Source organism: Melopsittacus undulatus, chromosome 3, assembly GCF_012275295.1.
Source record: "Melopsittacus undulatus isolate bMelUnd1 chromosome 3, bMelUnd1.mat.Z, whole genome shotgun sequence".
NCBI lineage: Eukaryota > Metazoa > Chordata > Aves > Psittaciformes > Psittaculidae > Melopsittacus > Melopsittacus undulatus.
In genome coordinates this window covers 71,285,648-71,313,322 of record NC_047529.1, presented here as the reverse complement: position 1 = coordinate 71,313,322, position 27,675 = coordinate 71,285,648, and the positions used below count along the sequence as shown (strand labels likewise).

The 27,675-nt window shown below is 36.7% G+C and overlaps 1 protein-coding gene across 4 annotated transcripts in view; it reads right to left on the bottom strand.

Annotated features, from left to right (window-relative positions):
• EYA4 (EYA transcriptional coactivator and phosphatase 4) overlaps window positions 1–22,252 on the bottom strand; it is a 70,935-nt gene extending 48,683 nt beyond the window's left edge. For 3 of the 4 annotated variants that reach the window (XM_005154747.1, XM_005154745.2, XM_031054014.1), the window contains exon 1: window positions 1,317–1,343. The gene's annotated coding sequence lies outside the window, so the exon portion shown is untranslated. Of the gene's footprint in view, window positions 1–1,316; window positions 1,344–22,206 lie in introns of those variants that run through there. The other variant, XM_013130467.2, reaches the window with a different exon arrangement.
• Window positions 22,253–27,675: the final 5,423 nt, after the last annotated feature.

The window sequence follows — 27,675 nt, the reverse complement described above, 5'->3', positions numbered from 1 at the left end:
CATGTAGGTATTTCTTTTGAGAAAAACAGAGACATTTCTTAGATGAAAACAAAATTAAGTGAAATTAAGTAAAAAGTCAGTTATTACACAAAATGTCAGAATAGGAATTTCTGTCTCCCATTATCTGTATTCCAACTACCAGCAGTCACTGCAACCACACCAGAACATAGGAACAGATCATCTACGTGAATGAACAGTACAGAAAGATTTTTCACTCTTAAAAAAGCATATATTCTCAATAGCTCTCTTGGTGCCTTTTTTCTTCTGAGACATTTCTAGGAGACTTGCAAAATTTCAAGTGTATTCAGACTGCAATGGATTTCAGTGTCATAGTTGTACTGGGAGACTGCGGACAGCTTTCATTCAGTGACAAAATACCTGCCTTTTTCAGACAATGCAGGCAAAGTAGACAAGGAGCATTTCTTGCTAGACCGGTAATTGCAATCCAATTTGCAGTGAGTGCTTGACTATTCCTTGCTTCCTTTATGAATTAATTACACAGATTTTTTCCCCAAAGAAACATTTCTGCTATGTATAAGCAAAGTTGCCAGCCCATCTGCAACAGGAGAACTATTTACCATATGTGTACTACAAAGGCCAACAGAAAGGTTGTCTTACAGAGCTGTAAAAACCCATTACATTGTAGAAGACTGAAATGGCTAGGAAAGGGATGAGCAGTTGGGATAGTTCAGTAAAAATAACTGCTCCTGTATATTTATAGTCTAACCAGGAAAACCAGTGTCAAACTGTTAATGCAACAACCAGATCTTACTTATCTATTGCAAGTTTCACATTTCGCTTTGAAATTATCTACCTTCTGTGCTACACACATCCTTCTCTTGGGACAAAAAAAAGTCCATAACATCCAACCACTCTCCAGAACCCAACATCTTTCTATCAGATACAGGTCTGTTGTCTAAATCTATTTTCTTCCTTCAAGATAAGGAAAAGAAATAAAACCCACATAATGAAAACGTCTCCCATTTTGTATTCCAAATTTAATTGATCTGGATGCTTTAGCTTGCCTCTCATTGCATTCACTTAACCTAAGACACAGATTCAGAGCTTTAATGTCTTGAATAGGTCCCAGGAAATATAGCAAAATGCACTGGAAGATGCATCAAGGCCTTACCCAAAGGCACATGAAGCAAAGGATCTCATTTACTCTGGTAAACACTCAAATCAAAGCTGAGATGCACTGATACTCCACTGTCAGGGCAGCCTCCCAGCAGCAGTCTGGATGAGCTGGGGAAAACTGCTATTTCAGGAAGCCATGCAATGGCAGGTAAGAATTTTATAGCCATATTCAGGGAAATGCAAAGGCATAAACTGATATCTGAACTACTTTGACCTGGATTTACCTAATTGTACACACATTTCTACACGTTTGTCAGCAGTGCACTGTATTTATTGTCTACTGGAAATGTGATCAGTGTTAGATGAAATAAAATGCAATCAAGCGGTTTACAAGTCCATCAGTTTCTGTTTAGTAGTTGCTGTACAAGGATAACAGCTAAAGGTTAAAAAAAGCCTGTGAGTTTCCATTCTGCATGTGTTTAAGGGAGCAGGAGAATGCTACACAAAATAAACAGTGTTTCATTGCATACACAGTGTAATACTCCCCACCTGTTCACATAGCAGTTTCAATGTCATGATTTCCTGTTCAATACGATTTCCCCACAAATACCTAATGGGCAGTTCTAGCTTAACAGTTCACAAGTGCTCTTTTTTTTGTTTAACATGATAATCACAATAATTTCTTTTCAGACAGGCATATATCATAGCCACAGATGCAAATGCTTCAGCAATATTTCATAAGCAAAATCAACTTACCTAGCTAGCGTATTTAAGAAGTATCCATCTTAAGCACTTTTCACATTCAAATGGGTCAGATTTTTTTTACTCAGATCAGATTTTGTTCATCAGAAAATTAAATCCACTGATTCTCATTTGCTTGGCAAAGAATATAAGCAGTCAAACTTTGTAAAAGGAATAGTTTTTGATCCATACCAGCAGGAAACCTTTTGTGCAGAAAAGTATTTTATTTGCCTTACATTCATTTTCTAAAGCATATGGCATCCCAGTCCACCGACACAGCAAGTTAATGAACTAATACTATTTTAAAAGTAGTGCATTTACAATATACATTTTCTCTTAATGAGGAAAGGACATCTTGCTCTTATTGGAAGTCTAGTAAGGATAAAATGATATCCAAACCAACAAAAATTTTCACAAAACCATGTGCATACATTATACTTATCCTGGGTGCTCTATACTGTGTGAACAAGCAAGGGGATTATTTTAATATATCCCTATGTGATTTATTTATTGAAGTGCACATGTGACCTTCTGTGTAACAGATGTCATTCAATTCACATTTCTGGATGTATTTGGTTTACCTTTAGCCTAAAAATTCTCAGGAAGATGTAACAGCCCTGCTAAAATCTTAACAGTTTCAATGAATGGAGGATTCAGGAAAAATGCTTAATAAAATGGGTGAAATAATTCCAACATCTTGAATTAATTTTGTCAAACTAAATGTTTATCAGAGTCCTGCTTTCATTGAGTTAATCAGAAGCAGGTTTGGGTTCAGTATGTGTTTTCCTGCCCTAAAAAAAGTCAAAAAGAGTGATCTCTGAAGGACCAATTAATACTTCTAAGTTTATGCAGTTATTTATTGAAGACTGTTTTCTGGTAAATGCAGTGCATTTCAATTTAAACAGAATAAAACTTGCTGTTAAAGCCTCTTAAATAACTACGTTGTACAACTTTATTTTCCATTTTTTGTCCCTCTGCCAGACACGTAACTGTTTGAGATTTAGTTTTCCCCCTCTTGTATTGTCTCAAGCTACTTTTTATAGTAATTAAAATGCTAAGTTGTAGCAAATGATAAATTTTGAGATTAAATGGATTACTTGGTAAGAAGATGTTTTCATTTTCTCTTGACTCTTTGTTGGAATAACATTAGCAGGATTTCAAGCTCCTGAGCAAAATCCTGAAATCTGGCAAAATGTTTTGTCTTTTATTCTGCTTTGGCTATGCTGTAAGTCCTTAAAAACTGGATGATTTTAGAGGCTTACTGGAAAAATCTCTAAAATGTCCCATTTCACAGAACAGACCCAGATCCCTGTGGGATTTAACTCCAACCTTGATGTGGACAATCCTAAAAAATTGAAGAGCATTTGTATCAAAAAGATAGCTGCACAAAAATCCTGGACCTTCTACTTTAGAGCATATTTTGTTTCCTGAGCTGAAGTGACATCTTTTCAAGGCTTAACCTATGTTCAGAAATTGGTTAAGAAACAGCATCCAAAGAGAGAAATTCCCCCCAGTCCATCTTTACACAGGCAGTCAAAGAGAACTGGTGATGCACCCCAGACCACCAAAGTGCACAGCCCAGCATCATAACCCAACCTTGCATAGGAAGGTTTAAGTATCTCTAATTATGATTGCCCAATTTGACGAGTATATCACTGTATTTCTGTATAGCTTTTGCTTGCATTATATTAAAAGTAAAAGCTCAAACCTTGCTTCTACGGTTGTGTTTTTAAGATTACTGCGTTTTTTTCTTTCATTGCAATCACATTTGTGCTCTGTTTTTCTTCAGCAGAATTAAAATCTATTTCAAGAAAATTTGAGTTGTTACAACTTTGTTATTCCATTTGCATTTCCGATTAAACTACTATAAACATGGTCTAAGGGCTGGGTCCTTACAAAACTCGAAACTCCATTGATTATTCATGAATTCTACAGGTAGATAACATTTAGATAATTTTCTTCTTTAAAGACATCATATTTTAAAATGCAAACTTTTTACCATATAATCCACTTTTATTGTATTTCACTTTTTTATTAGACTGAAAGTATGAAACCATTTATCAAAGATTTATTAAAAAAATAAATAATCTAATGTGTAAATAAGTATTTCAAATCTTAGTCTAACCAGAACATTTTACAAATACTTATTCCTCACTGTGCAGAACTGACAGCAAATCCAAAATGAAACAGAACTGAAAGAAGGACTAGCTAAAGGCTATTTAAAATTGTATAATTTTATTCAGTTTACAAATTAATAAAACTTTTTTTTAAAGGTTTTTAAAGGATTTTTCTCTTTAAAATTATTTGATAGGAAATTCCCCACATAATTTTCTTTAGCAGAATATTTACTAAACTTTATTGTGGAAAAAATGCACGTTCTCTCTGGTTGCTTTTCCCCCGGCTTTTCTTAGAACCCTCCTGTTGCAACAGTTCCTACCTATCCCAAAGTTTTACACTGAAACCTGAAACCTTGTCCAAGTAAGATATGAACTACCTTGGAGCTTCTGAAATTAAGCATGGAATTTCCCTTTATTTAAAATTAAATCTCAGAGCAATATGAAAGGTCGGTAACAGAGCTTCTCAGACTCCGCTAAATCTGTTTACTACTGCTGTTAGCTCAGCTCTCTGGTCAACTACAGTTTTGAAGACAAGTGGGGTGGGGTTTTTTTCATTTCCCACAGAAACTGCTTTAGCCAGATCCTTCAACCATGTTCTGAACATGGCTAGTGAGCCCATCTCTCTTACATACATAGTTTGAATCGGCTCACACAAGCCTTCCACTCTGACAAACAGATGCACACACACAGTTTTCTTCAGCCTGATCAAATCTACATGAAATTTGCAACAAAGTTTAAATCAATAACAAGAGATACATTCATAGAGTTTTTTTCTAGGTTATTTTTAGAAATCTATATTTTAGACATTACATTCACAGTTAGGCAAAGGATTTTTCACATTTACTTGCACCTACACAAATGGTAAATAACGCAATTAAGAACAAGTTACACCAATCCTTTAACAGTTCTCAAAGACTCCAGGGGGGGTAGCAAGATAGAAGAGAGAGAGGTATTCTGAATGATGGACACATTTCTAGAGAATATAAATGCATGTAAATACATGTACATTAACACACAGCTACATGCAAACTTTTAATGACTTTTTGGTGCTAAATATCCACAGACACAGGTATAATAAACACAGGAATACACAGAAAAACTTTTCCAACTTCCACAAACATGCAACGTAACACACAGCCTAAGAACACTCCTCAAATGAGTAACATTTTGAATCTTTACAGTAAACAAAAAATTCAGGTTAATAACGTTTTCTTTTCCATGTGCTTTTACGCTGCCTTTGTGATTTTTTGCCACTGTAAAAGCTAATGAGGAAACAGCAAAAACAATGATATAAATTTGTTCCATTGAGATGACTGCCACTCTTATTGTCCCAGTCTCATCAACCCCTCCTTCTTCTCAAGCTTAATAAATGGCCAGAAGAGCAGATCCTTCGCTATTCTAGGCACAATCTCACAAAAGCACGCCTCTCCACCATGTGAGTTCTGGGAGCTTGCCAGAGAGTTAAAAACAAATCATACTGCTGGACACTAGGCAAGACCTCCTTTCCACTCTCCTTGAGGCCTCATTTTTTAACTTGTAAAGTGATCTGATACAGTGCTAAGAAGCAGTAAAAACTGTTATGTTATAAGGACAAAACCAGAAAATGCTCTTCCGATTTGTATTTTATTCCTTTAACAATTCAGAAAACAAGTGCTAAACATTTTGCAACCATTGGGGGATGGAAGATGGATTCTAGATGTATAGTTTCTATTTCTCATGGTTTTGAAAGTAGGTTGTCAACTTTCATATTAAAGAAGTAAGAGAAAAGAAAAACTGTCACATTGATATTCCAAGAAAAATACTTCTCCTCTGTCAATCTACAACCAACGTTAGATAGAGGATATCAAAGAGAGAGAAACTTAATGAAACAAAGAACTAAAATATTAGAGTTTTTCTATGTCCAAAAATATCACATAGGTAATAATATCATGAGGTTCAGCTTTGTAGAACTCTTAAGTGTACAGTAAGGACTATGCCAGGCTTCTTATGAACATGGATGATTCATTACAAGCTTGAATATCATCATGCAGCTTTCCAGAATATGACTTTAAGCGTATAGAGAAATAACCTTTACCCAAAGACTGCAATAACTGCACTGTGGAGACAGTCCTAACAAAAAGTAACAATAATTTGAAGAAAACTCAAAAATGCCTGATATTGTTTAATAGCCATTTTGATCTCAACAATACTGCTTATCTTGCAGAGGATGGGACTCCTTTTAAGTGATTCTTTGGGACATAAATTGGCACTGGCTGTGATTGTATCTCAGTTTTTCTTTCATGCCTATTGTCCTCCTCTTGGCTATTCAAGCTCTAATTCTAGGAACAAAAAAACTTTATGCAGACAGTATTATTTTAAAGGAGCTGTCTGACAGGCAGTCAGTGTCAGTGGTTGGGATGCACTTGGTGCAGAGGGATCAGGTGAGAACGTGGGCAAGCAGGTTTGGTGACAAAGGCCAGCACTGAAGTGTGCTTCCTTGTGACGTTCACAGCTAGAGAAAAAGGAAATTTGCTTCAACAGCACTGCAGTTTCTTCCCCAGTGCTGTTTCCCATTTCCCAGGTAAATTTTTTCTACCACCATCCCTTTCTGACCCTCTGCCACCTTCAGATTCTCTGTATTTCCTGACACCAAGTCGCTAGGTAATTTTTGTCTTCATTAAATCCATGCCTCCCTCTTTTCTAACTGCAGGGGCAAATGGCAAAGGTCACAGATTTTGATATTCTAGCATATGGCCACTGCTATAGGAATAAACGGATATTATTGTATTTAAAGGGATACATGGACTTCTTCGTGGGTCTAGTGAAAAAATCTGGCTAAATACTGTGAAAAATAATTGCTTACAAATTCAAGTTTATTTTTGCTGGAAAAGAAAAATTGACATTTTCTTTTCCTGCCTAAGGAATAAAATTAAGGTGAAAAGGTTAGGTTTGCTCTGGTGATGACTAAACACAGCAATGAATTCAGAGACCTTGGATTGTCATGCTGTATAATTGCTGAAAACTATTATTTGCTTAAAAGTCAGTAACTGTATGGTTTCTCTGGTTCCTGATTGACTGAGACATTTTATTTCAGTTTAATGTCATTTAATGTGGTTTCCAGAAAACCACAGAAAACTGTCTACTATACTGCAGTTCAGTTGGCCACAAATCCACATTACATTAGTTTCTCACTGCTTTCTGACTTTTATTGGGAATGAATGCCATTGGAATGAAAGTTGTTTCCCTGACACAATTAAAAGACAAGTAAAATTAATTTGGATTCCATACTTGCAGATAAAGCATAGAATAATTTCTAGAAGCCATTTCTGGATTCTCCTTTTGGACATGTAGTCCATTTGTCCAAAGCCAGTAAGTATTAACATGAACAGATAAAAATCAAGACAAACAAAGGGTGGGGAACACATTAAATTATTTACCTCAGCATAAACTTCCAGTTCACCCTCTTGATGCTCAGGAGATTTCTTCAGTTACAAGACACAGGTCTACACTAGCAAAACGGGCAGGCTGTCATTGAAAAGGTAGATAATGGGAAGCCTTTTTTCCATATGGCTCCCTTCCACCCCACTTCCGCACTCTGCAGTTTGGGATTGGTTTGACTTGATAAAGACAAAGAATAGTTTTATATGGAAAACTATTATATTCTGATACAATAAACTGATGCGCACACAAAAAAAGCAAAGCTTTGCAGAGCAATACCTTCTGGCCAGCTGGATCCCAGCCTTTGAGATCTCTTTTCTGGGCTATCTAAATGTGACAGCCACAGGTTTGATGTGATATGGTTTTAGCTCCGGGTGTACACTCCAGACAGTGGAGGAAGTATCTGGAAAGAGGTAATGTGGTGTCTGAACAGATATTTCCCGTCTCCTCAAAGAAAAAAGAAGAAAACCACTCCAGGAGCCAGATGGAGAATATCTAATCTAAGAAGCGGCAAGGATCAGGGACTGACGGAATAGCGGCAATAACAGAAGGGAGCTCAGTTCTCTTAGCCCTGGTACAGGCTGGTCTATCTTGAACCTGGGCTGTACCAGAGCATGCCTGACAGGCACCAGCTGGCACACAGCAAACCCATGCCTAGCACAGCAGCAATGATCCCATGCCACAGCTTGGGCAGTGGCATATTCCCCATGCTGCCACAAGCTCAGGCATGCAGCCTGCAGGCTGCACTACATGGCTCCTAGTCCCGCTGTGGACAGAAAACATATAAAGGTACAGAGGAGATTAAAGTCATGTTTAACCTGCTACTTAAGAAAAAGGTGACTAAAGTAGATTTTGAAGTCATTATGTAATCATTTAAATAAATCAAAAGCAATAATGACACTGTCATTCCACAATGAGCTGTCAACTATCCAACTTACATGAAATACAGACTACCACTTTACAGATACATAAGATCTATATGCAAGTCCTCAGATGACAGGGCCACATTTTCAAAGAGTAGTTCACCCAACAGCTCCCATTTCAACTTCTGATTGCTTCCATATGTGACTGGCACTTGCAAATTCTGTGGTTCTTACAACATGATGAGCTGTGTCATAAACAAATAACAAACATTTCTGTGGGGATGGCTGACATGCAAACAACAAGCCTGTGGCCTTCCCTCCCATGCCACAACTTCTGCAGAACTGCTCCAAGTCCCATCTGAAAAATCTGCTAGGAATTTCAGAGTCCTAGCCCATGGCTCTTTTCCATCAGGGACTGCCCCAGGGAAAAGAAGCTCTTTCAGGTGTGCTGTAATTTCTCTAGCCACCAGTACAGGGGCCTTGCAAAACCTTCATCCAATGCCAGAAAGGATGAGTTATGATGACAGATCAGGCAGAATAGAGTAGATGCCAAAACCTTGTAGCTTTCATTTTCCATTCAAGCTTCACGTTAATCCAAACATTCTGAATATTACCTGGGGGGGTTTGTTTGTTCGTTGCTTGTTTGTTTTTAACTATAAAATGCAGAAAGTTACTGGCAAGCAATGTTAACATGGGAAGGATTAACCCATCTCACTTTTAACAGTGAAAGTTCCACTAAAAGTTAAACCTGATCTGAACCTGGGCTCCCAAGACAAATATTCTGCATTTACCTCATGTTGAGCACATTATGTTTGGCTCCAAAACAGTTTGTGTCAAAAACAATTATTTCTGTTCCCTAATAGCAGTCACAACAATGAGCTAGGTTTCAAATATAAAATAAATATATGCAATTTTCTCACTTCCTGATGCTTTAACTAATTCAGCATCTGATCATTCTTATTAAGTCCAGGAGACTTTATTACCTGCACACCTGAAAGAACTGGGAGAGTATTGCATTCACTTTTAGTAATTAATTACATTCAATACAAATTCTACTATCCTGAACAAGAGAATGATGCCTGGTAAATGTACTCATGCTATCCGCCCTTTACAATTGATACCAAATGATTACATTTTGTTTTGTTTTACTGTTTGATTTCCCCAAGTCATTTTATAATTTGAGACTTAAAGCATACACACAGTTTTTATGGAGCTATTTAATTTGGGGTGAAGTAGGTGATTTTTCTAAGAGTCAATAAATATGTGTCATTGAGGACTCTGGGGCACAGTCTCCCCTGAATTATCCCCTTGAGCCACAGGAAGCAGGTACCAGCTGCAAACCTGTAACACTTCCAACTCAGCCAGCACACTGATATCCCAGCTGAGCGGGGGGATACCTGCCTGCCCAGGCACAGCCACAGCCACAGGAGTAGGGCACAGTCAGAGCCAGGGCACCAGCCCCTCACTGTCCCTGTACAAGGCAGAAGTGGAAAACAGCCTGTCTGGTGGAGACTGCCCTTTATAGCTCCCTCTTCTAAAAGCCTGCCTTACACCAAATGGTTTGACCTTGCTGTGGCTTTTGACATACTGCCTAAACTTTAAAAATCATTAAACATCCACTTCTGCCCAAGTCCTGAGGAAAATGCAGGGCAAGGAGGAAAACAATCCTACAGCATTGTTGTTTTTTAAGTTCACACACAACTGTATTGTGGACATACGATAACTTTTAGCACAGGTTCCCAGTGGTCAAGAACCTGGTTTGAGGGACAGGGCACTAGGGTAGGAGATATTAATAATACCATGGTTGGTTTTTATAATTCCATTATTTTTGTTTCTCAGCAAATTTTGAAGTATTACTGTCATGAAACATGGTATAATAAAGAAATGCTAAGGGGGATGATAATGCTTCTCAGGTGCTATTTTGAGAAAGTCATGAAAAACACTGCATCTTTGAGAGCATAGGGTTTTGAGGTCTTTTTCTATTTAATTTAACCTACATAATTAGAACGAAAATAAGACATAAGCCTGAAATAACACAGGAATAAAACATGACCTTCTGTCTAGTCACCTGCTAGTTGCTTCTACACTGAAAAGCAAATAAAATCCTCCAAACGCTTAAAAATTAAACTGAACAAGATTCAGCTGTAAATTGAAACAGTACTAAAATTAAATACACCAAACAGGGCATTCTCACTTTCTGACCTCTTCTGCGCTTGCGCCACACAATAAATAATTCTGCTAAAAAGCTGATCCCTCGAATTGTTTTATTTTTTTGGGCACTACATATGCCTTTCTCCATAGATGTGCCAAACATACCTTCCCACAGACTTGCTACTTCAGTCCTGGGCCTCTCTTAAATGGCAGACAATAATCCCCTATTAATTAGATTGAGACCATGATACTCATTTTCACATTTAACCAAATCCAGACTCGAACTTAGGTTTTCATAGGTGGATGGCTAGTGGAAGGCAAGTATATTTCATGCTTCAAGGGAAGGTAAACCTACCTCTGCTCTACAAACAACATAAAGTAATTCCCAAGGAAATTTTACAATAATATGGGCTCATATCACAGCAAATTATATCACTTGGCAGCTAAGCTGGAGAACTAAGTCCATGAATTGCCAACAAAACTCAGGGCACACATTTGGATATATGGAAAGCTTTGTGATTTCTAATAGAAAAGAGCCTGCACAGGCATCTGATGGGACCCATAAAGACGCTTATCAGCTAGAAAGGAGTGTGTAAATTCTGAGGATCAGATGAAAGTTTTTGCCCTTTTTTTTTTCAATAAAAACATTCAAAAGGAGCAGATAGAACAGACAGACCATCTGCAATGTAACCACATAAAAGACCCCTGGGCAAATCCAAACCCATTAGCAGAAGTGCTTGACAAATCTGCCAAAAAGCCAGATGCTGCTTAGGGTGGAGGCTCTTTTCTCTACTTGTCATCTGGATCCTCTGACTTGTGCTCCCAGAGGAGGACAACGACTGGTGCTCAGACCAAGATGTGTGTGGAGAGAGCTGAGGCACAGAGTAACTGCCTGATAAAGCTATCTTAACATAGAGACCATATCTGAAATACAAAAAGTAAAACAGTTTTAACACGCATGTGTGTGATGTGTGGCAGATGCAGATGTTAGAAAACAAAAAGTAAAATTGCAATTAGTTTATTTGCATGTATAAAAAAATTATATGATTTTTTTTGTTACTCATTCTATTCTTGTTTCCTACATTTTCTTTTTAGTGACTGATAAGGACCTAGTAGGATGGCAGAGGTGATTTTTTGCATGTTAAGTACTAGCACAGCATATTAACTGCATGGTGTTAGTTAAATGCTTACCAAGTACATAGAGTGACTGATGATATTTAAAATATGTCTAAAGAAGTTGCGAAATATCTAGCCAAGAAATTACAATTAAAAATATTAGGGGAAAAAAAGTGAACCATTTAAAAATTAACTGAACCAATCACAGAATAGGGGATTTGGATCTAAACGGACAGGGTTTTTTGATGTTTGCATTCTTCTAGGAATCTATTCAAGTGGATCTGAAGTGCTAAGTAGGTGTAACCAAGTACTTTTACTATTCAAACTTACCAATGTGAAAATATATTTGGAGTATCCAAGAGGTCAAAGAAGCTGGAAGAGAGTCTGAATTAGCTCTCCTATACACTGCTGTAATGTGATATGACAAAGCAAAGATAGACCAAGGAGGAAAGAAAGAAACAGAGCTCTTTCTCATTGTAATTACATGTGCTGCACTTGAAGAACCAACACTGTCATTTTATGGGTCAAAATCCCATTCAGAAGTAGGATAAGGCTCTAAGAAACTACTGGATTAAGTAAAAATACTTGCAGGTATAATCTTAGGTTATCTCCTTTTACTCAACACCAGTATTTACCCAAGACATTATTGAAAGTTAAAAAATATTAAATTCTGATTGCTACATTCATTAGTACAGAAATACATGCACTCCTTCTCTCTCTCTTTGAAATTCAGGAGGATTAGGTGCATACTAAAAAGTACCATGACTTAGTAGATAAACAGAACTAGTCAAAATGTGGGAGAGAGTGTGTTTAAGGAGGAAGAACAGAGCAGGAAAGGGAAGTATAATTAATGCTTGTCTTTTAAAGGTCAATCACTTGGACTTTGCCTACCCACTTTGCATTATACTCACCTCACACAGAAATTCATTTCAGGCAGCCCAGTGACTGCCAGACTGGCATCCTGGAACTGCTGGCAATCCAAAGCACTTTCTAATGAACGCTGGCTGGTCTATAATGCAGCATGAAGAACAGACATAAAAGTGAACTTATATGCAACTGGTTATAGCTCAGGCTTAATGTTGTGCTTACACCATGTTCTGACAGAAATAAACTGTCACAGGCATGTGGGGAGGACATTGTCCACTCACCTGCACTGGTATCTGATCTATCCAAAATAGATGAGTAACAACCAAGTGCATGCTAAACCCTGGGCCAGCTCCAGTCCTGATCCCTCCATACACCTGCACCTCCAGCTTGAGAAAGTGGATGGGGGAGAGTGACAACAGACTTGCAAATGGACTCAAAATTGCATTTAACTGCTGCCATCAACATGTATGTTACATTCTGTCATCTGTTTATCAAGTAGTAAAGACAGTAGAACATATATTGTCATCATTTCTGCCTGGTGCAAAAATAGCTGTAGTTGCCCAAGTTATGCTATGCAACAGCACCCAGGTATAAAAGGAATAATAAAGGAGGTCGGAGATATGGATGGAAGAACTGTATCATGCATTGCTGTACCTGTGCTCCTAACCAGTTGTTCTGAAATACTGACTATTGGATTACATTGATTATTTCAATGTGCTTTCAAGAATCTTTAATTATAATGAATCATCTGTATAGATAGTATTATAAGAGTCCTGCTTCCAAAGTCTTCTCAAATGGAAAGCCCTGTTACTAGCAGAGAAAGGATTATTTCTTCAATAAAGGATTGAGCTTCTCATGCCTTTTAACCATGTTATGCGAGACATAACAGTAAAAGTACGTGACTTTGCTTTTTGTAGTAGGAAACTGATAGGGTACAAGTTCCTGTGTGATGTACTCTAGGTTTCCCTGCTCTTGCAGGGGGGTTGGACTAGATGATCTTTCAAGGTCCCTTCCAACCTTTGTGATTCTGTGATTCTGTGATAATAGTCATGTTAAATTCTCAGCGTCCACTTTTGCTTATGGGTTGCCATTTCTGGTGGAAAGCTATTATTGTGAGCGAGTTGGTTTTAGTGTTCTCCTTATACACGAAATTTTGGAAAGTTTTGGTGTGTTCAGTTCTCCACTAGCCTCTTTTCTGGTTTTAGTTATTTGTAGTTCTCTTGGTACTGAACTGCCATTAATACTTATTGATGCAGCTCCAGAGCTTTATTTTTGCAAGCTTTTCCCTGACCTTATAAAGTGCACTAACATCCATTTAGACTGAAAGGCACTCCTCATCCCATTGCCTATGATGTGTTTTCATGGCTGGGGCCTGCTGAACAACTTGCACCCTTAAGCAGGCTCAAAAATCACTTTGGAAATTCACAGGCTCAAAAAGGCACTTTGGAATTCACAATTATGTCAAAACTATTAATTATAAAAATATATGGGGTGGTTCCAGTCCTCCTCACAATTAGCCACAAACATTCACATAAGAAAACTTCCTTTCTCTGAAGGAAGACATGTGGAAGACATGGACAGAGACAGGTACATAGCAATATCCTGGCAGATGCCACCTTTGCTTATATAATAGTAGTGGGTACGCTAGTAATTACTCGAGACAATGGGAAATTTTCACAGAGCTCGGTCTATGATAGCAAAAGGGACTAGATTTATGTGTGCTGGTTACAGGATACCCCGGTTTAATCCATACTCCAAGAAATACATGATACTTGTATCAAGTGGAAAGGCTTTCATAACAGCTTAAGGTTTTGGATGTTTACTTAATATATTATTAAGATATGAAGATACTTAAGAGATAAGGCTATATACAGTAAATAAATATATAAAATATCAACTACTTTTTAATGTCTATATCTTTGATTTGTTGAGTGAAAACTAGGAAAAAAAGCAGTCAGTAAACATTTCAAGAATAGGTGGTTTAAACCATTATTCAATATGATTTTAATCATTTTCAAAATACACCTAAGCAAACAGGAATGCCAGCCTGTTTCTAGTGGGACAGCAAATAAAATAAATCCTTTAAGTTTAAATTAATAGACTCTAGCAGGCACTTGCATATTATTTTGTATTATCTACTCTTTCTCATAAATAGGACATATTCCTACCAACAGACAACAATAAACTGAGAACTGTCAGAGTAGCATCTTTATCTCATTTACAGAAGCATTTGATTTTCTTCTGTTTTTGAAATAGGCTTTAAATCATTAGTGGTGGTTGGTTCTTGCATGCCAATAGCACAAATCTATCCTAGAAAGGTCTTATCTTTCACAGTATGTGATGTTGGACAAAAAGACTATGTACAGACACTTAAAGGTAAATCCAAAATACCCAAATTACTTCTACAAATACTTCTGTTAAAATCTTGCTTATCTAATTTCTTGTTCTGTTGAGGTTTGGTTTTGTTTTTTTTTTTTTTAATAAGGTGATATAAACTTCCAAAAAGTGTTCAAAACTTCTCAGGTTTTGTTGCTTTCACTTATTCCAAAGTCTGACCCAACACTGATTCAGGTTAATGCAGATCTTAACACTGACATGATCTGGCTTGGGACCATGCAGAAAAATTATTAATAATATAACAGAAAATATGTTACTCACAATGTTAACAAAAAACCCAGGAATTTGTAACAGACCTTAAATATAAAAAACACGTTAATTATATTGTTAAAACCACAGGGATCTGTTAATATAAACCATTCAAATACTTCCCTGTGATGTCATCAGTTACCATGTGTTTGCACTCTAAATAGATTATTGTAATTTCTGTAAACATATCATATATATTTTTAGAACTCTTTGGGGGCTTGATCCAGAGCCAACAAAAACCAATGGGCAGACAGTGACCAGCTTCAATAGGCCTTTGGTAATCAGAAGACTGAGTTTCTAAAGTTAACAAATGAGAACATCAGCATAGAGGAGGCAGAGAGATACCACAGAGCCAGCTCTAAAAATAGGAAAGACTTATGCTGCCTGGTAAGTACGTGCCTGAAAATAAAACGTGGATAGCAAGGCAACATACTCCTTGTAGCAACTGTCGTGCAATTGTCGTGGATGCTGTATGTCATTCAGTCAGATGTATCTGCATAGTCATTTCACTATATTACTCTGATTTGACTCCAATTGCCTACGAGTCATGCAGTCTAAATAAGTGCATCAAACCCTTAATAAGTAGCAGATTTGTATAAAACATTTTCTCTCAGGCTAAGTTTGTGTGTCCCAGAATGCAGCCTTTATGAGAAATCTTATTCCGCAATGTAGTTATTTTAAAATTGGAAAATTGTGATTCCTTTTTTGCCAGCCGCTGTCCTGACTGAGAAGTCTGGGCATGATCCTGCCAAACATTTCTCTTAGGTGAAGTGTTTATAACTATAGTGGCCTCAGTGACATGAATGTTATATTATAACAAACATATACTATCCCTCCTGTTAACTGGATTTTTTCTTGAAGTTTCCAAAATTACCGGTGGCAATCTTTCAATTTCAACTTTATTTACTCTGCCTTTTCATAGCAAAGTTGAAATACTAGCAGTTACTCACAAAGTATTTTTTCCTGGCTAGAGAAAAATATTTTTGCATATATTCCCTTCTGGAAATGAACAGTTTTGCAGAAAAGCAGAATCTGTAAATTCGAACTAAATGCTTCCATTCCACTCCAAATGCTCATACTGTGTAACTAGCTGGTCTTCGTGTAATAAATCAGCAGTGCAACAGGTGGAGTCTGCATGGTTGTTTAGGAGAAGAGATACACAGTACACTATCTTCACAATCAACAGAAACATCGGATAAATGGCATCTCGGAAGTGCCTACTTTACACATCTACTTCAGCATGAGATTAATCTCACCTTCAGAGTCTAAATCAGAGTCCTCTCAATATCTCATTTCTTTAATTGAAGCCCATTTACCCACAGATTCCTTAGTGTGAGAAACAGTGGAGCTACACTACTCCTGACTCAGAAAAGCATTTAAATTATCCTCTAGCCAAGATAAACTATATATGGCTCACAGACAACAAACCCTTACCTTCTAAAAAAACCTTTTAAGATGTGGATGAGAAGCAAATGAGGGAGTGTAATGTGACAAAACAACACATGAAAGCTTGGTAGTCTGAGCTTCCCCATTTTTACTCCGTAACTAATACTACATTTTGTTTTTCTATTACAAATGCTGTAACAATGACAATTTCCATAGCTATTCTTTGCTTTTCTTGCTTAGCAGCTCAATCGTAAAGCTCCTCTTCACCATGTAACAAGAACTATTTGTTGTTTCTCTCTTGAACTGCAAATGAATGTGAAGGTAATGCTGGTCTCACTCTTCTAGTATGGTATGCAGAATTTGTATGCAGAGGGTCAACTGTGTTCAAACTATCATGGGAAAGGCATGACAGCTTCATCACAGAATCTGCCAGATGCCAGTAAAGTTTGGGTTTGGGTGGAGAAGTTACAGTGTTAGATCTGGTAAATATAGATAATTACATGATATTAAAATAAAGCCAATACATGACTGAAAGAATCAAGCATTATTATCATCACCCTGAGATAAGACTGCAAAGGGTTTGTTGAGGGAATTAGTGAAAAAGAAATCTCAGGGTATTTTATACAGTCCAAACTGCTAAGAATGAGAAGGTTTTGACCATCTGTTGGCTAGCATAAGATGCAGAAGATACATGTTGTTTTCCCTTTCATTTTTGTTAAACCTACAGACGACCATGGAAGCACTGTTCAGTAGTGCACTCATGTAGTATTAGCATAGCTCAGATACAGTAAGTGTAGTGAATATTGTATTCACAACAGTGTCTCCAAACTGAAGAGAAAAGAAACCTTGGTCAATTAACTGAATATGAAAACTGTGGTAGCTCTAACTGACATTCAATACCATCTATTTACTTGTGAATGCATTAATGACAGTAATTGTCCCTGGACATGTATGTGCACTCTGCATCCTAAACGAGATAAAACCATCAAAATGAGACCAGTGAGAAAATGTAAAAGTCTATTTCTCATTCAGAAGTTTTAAGAAAGACTTTAAAGATGAAGAAACAGAAATAGGAATTAATCTTTAAAATCTTACTATCTGGTGCACTTCTAAGCAGTGTGGGTGTGGAAGAACAGGACAGCAATCATCTGATGAACAGCTGTAATCTACACTAAAGGCCTCATTGAGACCCATATTAAATTGAAATATTGGAGACTTTTTTAAACACATTAAAAAGTCCCTCTGTGCTCTTTTGGACAGCCTGTTTATCTGGCAACGGGGACTGTACATATGATTCAGTATTTACCAGTGATCATCACCAGTGAGTATGTAGTTCAGTATTACACAGAAACTTTGTCTAGCTGGTACTAATGCAGTAGCTATAAGGGCTCTGATTACACTCTTCTTACAGCATCTGATAAAGCTTTAAAAGGGAGAATTTGCTGAAGAGTGGCTTATTTTCTCTTTCTTTTGCTTTTAGAAATAATAAAGTATATAAAGGAAAAGACAAGACAGGAAGAATGGATATAGCTTGAGATACTAGATCCACAGGTTTATAGCAAAAATTATTCAACAAGAATAGAGGGCTTCTTACTCCATGGGACCTGCTTTAACTTACCAATACAAAGGTCCATTGCCTTTCTGTGAATACAAAAGTGATGTCTGTTTGGCACCACTATATTTTTTCACAAGTTAGTCAGCTAATTTTCATCCCAAGCTTACAAAAACTACTTGACAGAAATTTCAAGTTTTCCCTTTTTCCCCCAGAGATATCATCTTTGTAATATAAAGATTATGGTTTAAAGAGGGAAAGTATATGAAACGTATGGCCATTTTCCAGGAAAAAAAAGAAACTGTCTCAGCTGTCAGTAAAATCCTCTCATTCTTCTGCAGACTCTTCTATCCTCCCCAAAGGGTAAATATGCATGATTTCCCCCTCTGCCCCCTCCGCAGTCAGTGGACTTTGAAGAATCAGCAGAAGACCATGCAAAATTTCAATTTGCAGGGACTTCCTCTCATTTCCCTCATTTCTCTCCTCCCTGTTTCACTTTATAGCCCAGAAAAACACATATTTATTGTCAGATCTTAATTCCTGATGTGACTTTGGTCTTACAGCAGAGCCTCTGGCAGGTCTGGCAGGAAAGGGAAGGAGGATTTGGGGGTAGCAGACATGTACTTATCGAGCAGTCTGTTGTAAAGAAAGATGCTGCCCTGGGATACATGGCTGAAGCAAGCATGCTGTAGCTGAGTGTAACCAGAAGTCTGGAACTTGGTATTTATCATTTTACCAGAATTCAGAACCGTATAAAATTCTAGTGTTTAACTCCTTTCCACATTGTGGGGGGGAGGGTGTGGAGACAGGTGAGGCTATAAGTGTAGCTTGCAAATTTTCAGGTAACAAAAATTAGAATTAAAATGGCTTATTTAATTAACCATATAAAAAGGGAGCTCATTAATAACTGCAAACAAGGTAAATCTACTAGATTTCAGCAATTCTTGTACAACATTAAATTTCATGCTGGATCCATTCAGCATGCTTGGAATTTTTACCATTTGAACGTATATCCATCATACAAGAGAATTAATAGCAATGTATGTTTATAGGCTCTGTACACAGGAATTTATCTTCCTAAACTCACTAGTGAATTTGATGCAGGGCCAGCATGCTGGACCACCACCCATGCATGTTGCCCATCTTATCCAGACCTGCAGTAAGACAGCTGGCAAGTCCCAACTGTTTATTGCCTCTGTCTCACACACCATCAGCTCCAGGAAGATGTAAGCATTTATGAAGAAAAAATGCCATAATATTGACACAGGCACAAACCCACCATGAATCAGTATAATACCACCATTTAGGGATAATAACTAAACATCTGAGAATAAAAGCACAACCAGTTCATAGGGATTTGGTAAATAACTCCCAAGAATGTTTGACAGAATTTGTAAGACAAAATCATATCTGAATCAAAATTTGTGACAGGGATACCGAAAAGTTATGTGCATTTCCTTTTGTGTTAACAATTCACCCATCCACCATGACTTCAATTAACTCTGGTTCCCTCTCTATCTGTGCAGTTTACTTGTCTGTTGATATAACCATTTTCTATAAAAAAGTGCTGGCAAGGTTGACTTTTACTGCATGTATGGCTGGATACTTCTGGAACACATTTTTTGATACACTGCATAGATTAGTAAATACCCTTAAAAAGAAATTTACTAGTCACATCTGCAGTTTAAATGTTTCTTTCTAAAAGACAAACCAAGGCCAAGCAAGACAAAGAATCTGCTGATACACACATGTCACTCCAAGAATTCTCCTGACAAAGTTCCCACACCCAATTTAATTACTTCCCTACTGTAAAAACACTTTCCATCTGCATTTATTGTAATAGTTTCAAGTCCAAAACCAACAGGCTATAAAGCTAGCTAAATAAATGAATGATATTGGCCTTAGGTCCCAAGCCAGGAGCTATTCTGTAAGGCTGTGTGTCTCCAGCATTCATTTTTGTGCTGATGTTTCATTTTATGTGCAATGTTTTCACTTAAGCCTTGTTTAGAGAAGAATTACCTTGCTCCAGGCTCTCAAGTTCTGCGTGCTGCGCGATGCCCTCTAGCACTGCTCCAGACAAAGCTCTGACAGGGATTACCCCGCAAGACCAAATTCAAATCATGGATTTGGATCTGACCAAAACCAATCCCATTGCAGGCTGTATGCACAGCACTGCACCCACTCAGTTCAGGAACATTAATTCCAACTGTATCTGATATAGCCTCAGACTGTGGCTGTGGAGCTCAAAATTAAAAGCATCTTTGCTTGAAAACACACCCTAAAAAAAAATAAAATTAAACTACCAAAATTAAACTACCAGCCTCCAGGTTGACTATTTGTAATGTGGGTTTCCTTTAGCACTCAAGAGGAAAAAAGTAACCTATTCCTCAAAGCTGGTATGAAGAATTTAACTACAGCTCGTAATAACCACAAATTGACTATAAAAGAACTTGTAAAAGGATTTTCCTAACTAATTGTGATTGGGATTTCACTGTGTTTCCTCAACACTTATAATTGACAGAAGCCTGTATGTCAGGATTCTGAATTTGAGATCATTCTGTAAAACTCTATTTTCTTTTTTTCCCTTGTGGAGCTACTCTGAGACGGCTTAGTTCAGTTATAACTATTCTATATGCTGCCTGATAATATCCCCTGCTTAAAAGGATAATGCAAAGGAGATGTTCAAACTAGTGTTTCTCACTTTGATATATAAACATTTAGTGGTGGACTTGGTGGTCCTGGGATAATAGTTGGACTTTACGACCTTAAAGGTCTTTTCCAACCTAGTTGATTCTATGATTTTATGATATCCAGAAATAATGACAGCACATTGTATTCTGGGTCCTCAGGTTTGTTGCAATATCACACTCTGATGAAATTAATCAAACTATGGACTTCATAATTTTTAAAGACCTGAGATAAACCAGTCTTATTTGCACAAACAAGATACTTAAATCTATGCACATGCACAAGTGTTTTGCTAAATTAACGTTCTCCATGCCATCAAAGTATTTGGAAAGAGATTGCCCATTATAATAAATTTTAATCCAAAGAAGCAGCACAGCAGATTCATTTTTTTCATTTAGATGTTATTAACGAGGACTGACAGGCAAAACATGACTCCAATGAAGTAGGGTAAAAATGCTATTGACTTCACTGGAAGTGTATTTGGACATAAATTTTGTATTCCCTTATATATATTCAGTTCTTAGAGAACTAAATGAAAGGCTGTGATAACAACTGACATAAGCTAACCAAAGAAATTCAGATGGTACACAGCACAGCTCAAGCCATAGATACTATACTGGCCTTGGACATTGCAGGTGACACCCAGAGGGTGCTACTGCAACTGAGGCACAAATACATGGTAAAGGATGGGACTGGGAGGCAAACCTTGTATTACTTTGCTTTTCTGAGCTTTAATCACAATGTTAGTATGATATCAGATTTGTTTTGGGGCTCTCCACTCACAATTAAAGCATCTGAGTTTCCGTGAAACTGAAATAGGTCTTCTAAACAAAAGCAAGCTGAGGATAGACAAAACGCACTGCAAACCTCTGGAAACTGAAGAAAGTAATATGCTGTAGCTCAATAGTTTACTAATTAACAGCCAGATGTATGCTTAATGGCAAATCTAAACCAATTACTACTTCACCTGCTCAACTTTATCCATACACATATATACATGTGGAAAATAGGGAAGGTAAATCCATTTCCTTTTACACATGTACATGAAATTAAAAAAGACTATGTTTGTAAAGTTTATTTTTAAAGTATGTATGGCCTTGTCCCAACTTATGAACATAGTGGCATGTTTTTATAGGTAAAAAATAAGAAGTTTTGAAAAAGTTGGATTTTCCCCAATAAAGACTGAATTGCTGACACTGAAAATAAACTACATTATCAATAAACTTCAAGACTCAGGTATGCAGAAAATGGATAAAAAAGAGAAAGAGAGATCTGATTACACAGATTTCCCTACACTATTTAATAGCTTGTGTTTTTTTTAAATGAGAATGACAATTCAGTGCTATGGCACCATCCAAACCTCGAAAACCTAGATGCTAGTCCTCATCTTTAATTGGGAAAAAGGGGGAAAAAAAACCTTCCCAAGTGAAATCAATTAAAATTCATCCACCCATCCATCCATCTATCCATTCACCCATCCTTTATAAAACATGTTTCTCATGCTGCTATATAGCTGCAGCAGAGCTCCGCCTCGCGCCCCACCACCGCACTGCAGTGAGTCAGTTTTTGCTCTCTTGTACCATACCTGGGATTCTGTGGCTCTGAAGCATCTGATTCTGTACACGGTTTCTTTACCTGCAAAAGCAAATGGGTGCCAGTTACTTTCACTTGAAACACAACTTCCTCGCTCACAGTTCACGCACTTACAGCACTTAAAGTGGATCCAGCTCTGTTCACCATGATCTCTATAAAATACTTCCCGCATTTTACAGCAGCAGTATGCAGTACTAAACAGTGTGTTTCATTATTATCCCATGAACAGCTGCCAACTACACTTCCCCAGGCTCCATTAGTATGTAAAATGTTCGTCTAAAATAGCTTGGGAGTAGTCTAACTGGGAACAAAGAGACCAAAGAATCAGGTTCCCCACTTCGAAACGAGAAAGCCATACTGTTCTCAGCTCAGTGAAGAAATGTTTTCCCAATTGATAGAGCTTCTGTTTCCTGCTGAAGCTCACAATAATAAACACCAGATTCTGGGGCAAAGCACAACGTTAGCTAAATAAGACATATGTTAATTTTCATTTTGTGAATCTGCTAACTGTATGTTAACTATATTTTCCTATTGCATCAATGAACATATACACCATTTTCACCCATAATTCCAATATATAATTACATGAAAGGTATTTCAACTCCCGTTTGAATCTTTACAACGCATTGCTGTAGGCTAAATAAAGCTGAAAAAAAATCCAACACTTTCAAATAAAAAAGAAAAATGTCCTCTTGCAGACTAGGTATCTCCTTGGGATCTTCAAGATATCCTGCAAAAACTTAATTGTACCTTTTGGAAATATAAATTTCTTGTACTTTCAGCAGAGAAAAAAACACTTTCCTCAGCTGCGTGCTAATGCAGAATCCAGGGCTGTGTGGGAGGTTTCAAAACTCCATTGTTTAAAGCTACCTAGAAACATAGTAGTCACTCAAGACTCCCTTGATGTGACTGACACGATATAAAGAACATTCCCATGTTCTCTGTAAGTGTTCAGTGACAATTTTGTTAATACTTAGCATCACAACTTCTTCTATGCCTTTTTGCTACTTTAAAAGCATTTCAAACAAAAAAAATGAAACTGTAACTCACTTCTATTGAAGTCATCTGCAAAATACTCACCAGCTCCAATAGAAAAAGGATTACGCTAATGCTATGTATTCTCCCTAAATACTTCAGCTGAATGCCACACAGCACAACTTACAGATGTCTGAGTACAAGCATGGTTCAACAGATGGTCATTTTTGTTGTTCACTTGCATTCTAGATACTGAAAAAAACAGAACGGTTTGGGCTGGAAGGGACATTAAAGATCATCTAGTTCCAACCTCCCTGTAACAGACAGGGATGAGTGTGCAAGATCACCCTTAGCAAATTATATAAATATATATATATATATATATATATATTTATAAAAATTATACTTAAAACTTAGACCAAGACTTTCAAGAGTTGAACAGATTTCATAGATATCTCCCTCAAACATTCTATTTCATCACCACTAGTTTTGCTCTTCTTGGATTGTTTCTTCACCGTTCTCACTGTGCTGCTCAGTGGACTTGGTAGTTAAAATGTGCTACAGAGGTGTGAAGGTGCAGCAACTTAGCATGAGAGTGAAGACTCACAAACTCCAAAACTCACAGGCACTATTTAATAAACATTTATATGAAAGCTTCATTGCTATAGCTTTATCTTCATTACATTGTTACTAAAGTAGTATTAGATCTGAAATACAGTAAAGTACTTGAGATCCAAGCACATAATCAAATAGCAAGAAAAAGTCCCACAGTGTCTTTTAATATTCAAACAAGAGAAATACTCATTCAAATGAGTGTACCGAGTGTCAACACCACAGGCAACTGTTCAAAAAAACTAATTCAAAATCATTCAAACAGACTGGAATTGAAACATTCCTTGAGAGGAAGTGTGTACTTTCAGAAGCAGATTGCCTCAACAGAGTTACAGAAGGATTTGGCCAGAAAAAGAGTCTTTTATTTTACACATGAAATATAATTGAAAATAATTAAAAATATAATGTATTTCAAAGTAGCAGCTCTAATTATAAAAAATACATTACATATAATTAAATCACATAATTAAAATTAATTAAAATATAAATATATCTAATGTATTTAAATCCTAGGAAAGCTTCTTTTTCTTGGTCCCTTTAGCATATACTCACTTCCAGGCTATTTTTGTTATATCTTTACTGTTAAATTTACTGGCGTTTATAAATTTCTTTCCGATTCCTTTGCCATTTGTGTGTTTGCCATCGACAGGTTGCCTGCTACACTTAAACTGGCTAGGAAAGATAAGAAAGTTCAGGTTAGGAACTTTCAGGTTAGGAAAGCTCAACTACTGTCTTCATTGCTGGAGAGTCTGACAGTGACCCAGCACATCCCAACACGCTGATTTTGCAGTGATGGCAGGTGCAGTGCTGGGAGTTGCCACAGAAGCCCAAAGATAATTCAAACATATACTAATGCTATCTCAGTACTTTTAACACACACAATATATAAGAGCCTTGTTTTTTATGGGGAAAGACGAGTTCACCCAGTTAAGCAGTAGCTGAGTACTTCCTGATGAGTTGTCCTATCCCTACTCCCACTATTACTGAATCGTGCCTTTACCAGCTTTACAAAGTAATGGCTGATAGATTATGATCTACCTGTGTAAAAAACCCACAAATTTTGGTATAACTTAAGGGAGTAGCAGAAAAGCCATGGACCAATTGTACCAAAAAGACTCATATGCCGTGAGATGCTACAGACTTGAGAATAAAAAAAAAAAAAAAAGGTATTATATTCAAGAATACTGCAATGAAAACAAAGTTTGGTTGTTTTGGTTGGTTTTTTTAGTTTTTTTTTAATAGGAATATTTCAGGTTTTCAGCTTGGCATATAGATAGATGATCATTCTCTGAGGAAATGTGCAGCATAAGCACATGGTACAGACTTGTCTTTTCCTTTGAGACTGAAAGTAAACTTCACTGTATATCTTCAGTGTCCCCCTTTGCGAGAAAAGGTTTAATAAATAAAAAAGCTATTTCTTAAAGGAGGAATAGGCACATGATTTTCTTTCAAGTCGCCATATGGAATGAACACCACTGGTCTTTAAGGCTACTCAAGTAGCAATACACATTTTGTTATCCCTAAAATTACACCACCTTTGAAGCTGAACAGAAAATCACTAAGAAAACTTTTGATCAAAGACTAAATATTGCTTGCTTTGTCTTAAGATGTGCTGTTTTCCCTCTTAATCTGCCTTACTGTTTTCAAAATAATTAACTTTCACTAACAACACATTTACTTACATTTCTTGCATTAGATGCTATAAAAAGAACCTTTTTCTTTACTTCTTCTCCTACATAGTCAATATTTTAAACATATGCTTGAATCTTTGCCTTGGTTCATCAGATTTCAAATATGAACACAGTTATAAGTGTCAGACTATGAGGGTACTGTGAAAATGATGCATTTATTAAGCACCGAAGAACTTTGATTCAGGTATCCTAGAAATATTTACATGACAAATTATTTTATATTAAGTATGGACTTTGGATGCTTTGTGTTTAACTACAGACTGAGGAACATAAAAAGAAAAATCTAACTGCACATTTGCTGAAAAAAGGAGATGACCCCTCAAAAGCCTAGTGTGTCATAGAATAAGATATGCACCATAATGCATAAGAGACTGGGTTTCCACAGGCCATATTAATTCTGGCATTTCCTTGCTTTTGATGTTTTCCTTTGTAACATTAACATCCTTTTAACATGATTTTATTGGACGTTATTACACTACATGTTAAACCATTAACTAGTCCTGCTCTATGAGGTGTTATCATACACATGCTCATGGTATTAAACTCATAATGCAACACAGGTGAGAAATCCCTTCTAACACTTAAAATAAGCACAGCTGAAAAATCTTGCAACGTCAGCAGTAAATTTTTCTGGCAATGAATTTTCTGAGCTCCCCCATCTACTGCATCAAATATGGCCTTGGGCATCCCTCCCAGATTGGTAGGCATGCAACACGGTTGAGTACAGCCTGCAGTGCTTTGGGCTTGGAGGAAGTAGTTCTGCACAGTGGAGCTATGGAAGCTCTAACACTAAGGAGACAAGAAGAAAAGTGAAAGAAGAGGGAAAATAAATTTTTGCAGACACAAAGACATCTCAAAGTACGCTTATATGCTTCCTCAGCCTGTGCTAATACCACTTGTGATTGATCTGCAGAACCTGGAAAAATGACAGCAAATTACCCTGGTGAAAGCTCATCAGCTTCTACTCACTGCCCAGAGAAGGAACCATGTCTGTGCAGTGGCCCCAGGAAAGGATGGAGCATTCAGTGGAACAGTTTGATGGAAATATATGAAAAGAAAATGGCTCAGGTGTCTGTGACACTGCTATAAGAATGAGTAGTAAAGAAAACTTCTCCTTCAAACGTATTTTAGATGCTGACCTTGACACTGTTTACATATAGTTTTATAACCATCTTAACAATAAAAACCTTAGCACCAAGACTGTCTGCACAATGTTTAGTATAATAAAGACTTTCTTTGCTACCATGACACTTTTCATGGCTACCATGAAACAAATAATGACATAATGTTGATCTACAAACACAGGGCAAGGGATAGTTTAAAGATACAGTGCCAGGATTTAGTAAAAGAACTGTAGCCATTCTGAAAATCCATATACTTTTAAACTGATATTTCTTAAAAAATACACAAAAAATTATTGAGAATTAAGCAGGTTTTTGATTGCTAAATTCAAATAATACTATAGCTATATATGGCCCATCAAGGCAAAATCTCAGGGAAGATTCTGTAAAAACCAAACAAATGCTGAAGACACCTAGAGAAAGATCTGAAAAGAATTCTAAATAATCCCAAATGCTGTATTCTTCCCAGTGAATCATTATTATGCTACACATCCATAGGTCTCATCAGGATTTCACTTACTTAAACCTAATAACAATAATAAATATATAATTATGGAAGTTTATATATAATTATGTATAACAGTTTGTATGAAAATGTAATATGAAATGAAATTTTAAGTATGAAAATGTAATATTATATAGTTACCATCGAGTTTTAAGAAGGTTTCTGACTTATATAAAAATCCAAACACTGATTCTACCATTGAGTGAAGACCTTGAAGCACTAGAAAACTGTTGGCGTTTTTTTTTTCCCTGATTTTTCACAGTGCAGAGACTGTACATAGCTGTATTTTAAATGAATCACATCCTGAAGTAGATTTATCATATCTTGGCAAATCTGAATATACGAGTTCTAATCACAGTGGAAGAATGAAGAAAAACATGCTATAGGAATCAACTTAATTTCAAATTCACTATTAAATTTGTTTTGCTTTTAGTTTGGGTTTTGTTGTTTTTTTTAATAAGTTTATATGAACTTGTCTTCAGTGAAAACAAGTTTTCCAGTCATCACCTGAACTAAGTTTAACTATTCAACAGTCTTACATTTTCTTATTAACGAAA